General features: G+C 41.0%; 1 pseudogene; it reads left to right on the plus strand.

The window, feature by feature from the left end:
- Positions 1 to 384: 384 nt before the first annotated feature.
- On the plus strand, positions 385 to 1,375 carry LOC144253907 (olfactory receptor 7E178-like; annotated as a pseudogene).
- The last annotated feature ends 377 nt before the right edge of the window (positions 1,376 to 1,752 follow it).

Here is a 1,752-nt window from a genome sequence, read left to right on the forward strand (position 1 = left end):
ACATTGTTCATTTGAGTGTCTTTAAATCAGGTATGTAGGTTGGGTGCAGAGATTCATGACTGTAATACCCACTACTAGGCTTGCTGAGGAAAGAGATCTATTTCAAGGCCAGTCTGGGCAACTTTAGGGAGACCCTGTCTGTCTCAAAGTAAAATAAATATGGATGGATGTACAGTTTAGTAGAATGTTTGCCCAGTGTGAGACCCTGGGTTTGCTTTCTAATATGGCAAAAAAATGTGTATGCACAGAAGGGATAAATGATACATAGAACAGTATTGAGAAAGTTCCAAGAGGATTTGGTCAGACTGTGAAAGGCTGGTGAAGGTGTACAGATCTCAGTATCCTCTAATGATAAAGGATTCAGTTAAATGTGTCTATGGAGTGATGGATGCTGCTCATTTGTTTCCTTTTTCCCAACTTGTTTTTTGTCAAAGGTGTCCCAGCATTATAGATGCACTAAATGTAACAGCCATCTTAGAATTCCAACTCCTGGGATTGTCAGAGGATCCAGACCAGCAACCAATCCTCTTTGGACTGTTGCTGTTCATGTACCTGGTTACTATTCTTGGGAATCTGCTCATCATCCTGGCGGTCAGCTCTGACTCCCACCTCCACACCCCCATGTACTTCTTCCTCTCCAACCTGTCCTTGACTGACATATTTTATTTCCACCACAGTCCCAAGAATGATTGTGAACCTTATAACTCACAGTAGAGCCATCTCCTATGTGGGTGGCCTGACATAGATGTTCTTTTTTATCATTTTTGGATGTATGGATGGTATGCTTCTTACTGTGATGGCCTATGACCGTTTTGTGGCCATCTGTCACCCCATGCACTACTTAGTCATCATGAATCCTCACCTCTGTGGCTTCTTAGTTTTTATGTCCTTGTTGTTTAGCATTTTTGTATCCCAGATTCACATTCTGATTGCATTAGAGTTTACCAGCTTCACAGAGGTAGAGATTTCTAATTTCTTCTGTGACCCTGCTCACGTTCTGAGTCTTTCCTGTTATGACAACTTCTCTGGTAACATGATCAAGTATTTTCTTGGTGCCATCTATGGTTTTCTCCCAGTCTTAGGGATCCTTTTATCTTACTATGAAATTGTTTCTTCCATTTTGAAGATCCCATCTTTGAGTGGGAAGTACAAAGCCTTCTCTGCCTGTGGGTCTCACCTGTCGGTTGTTTGCTTATTTTATGGAACAGGCATTGGAGCACACCTTGGTTCAGCTGTGTCATCCTCCCCCAAGAAAGACGTGGTGTCTTCAGTGATATACAGTGTGGTCACCCCCATGCTGAACCCCTTTATCTACAGCCTGAGGGACAAGGACATTAAAAATGCCCTGAGGAGGCTCCTCAGTAGAACAGTCTAATCTCAGGAATTTTGACCTCCATTTGATAAGTAGTTAGGAAAGTGCAATAAAATGAAGCAAATAAATCTGTAAATACTGCATTATTAATAATATTTTTTAATTTATTGGATTTTATATATCAAGATATTTAATAGCAGATTGATGGCTGTCATTCTTTGGGAGGGATAAATGGGGACTTTTAATTGGAATTTTCAACATTGTAGTTGTGTGAACATTGAATGTGAATATCTGTTTGGAAACTGGTATAGTTTGAATCTGTTCTGTCTCCCAAAGACTCGTGTGTTGAAGGCTTGGTCCAAAGCATGGCTGTGTTCAGATGCTGGGTGAGAAATGGTTGGTCCATGAGAGCTCTGACCTCATCTGTGGATTAGTCCACA

Source organism: Urocitellus parryii, chromosome 3 (assembly GCF_045843805.1).
Source record: "Urocitellus parryii isolate mUroPar1 chromosome 3, mUroPar1.hap1, whole genome shotgun sequence".
Classification (NCBI taxonomy): domain Eukaryota; kingdom Metazoa; phylum Chordata; class Mammalia; order Rodentia; family Sciuridae; genus Urocitellus; species Urocitellus parryii.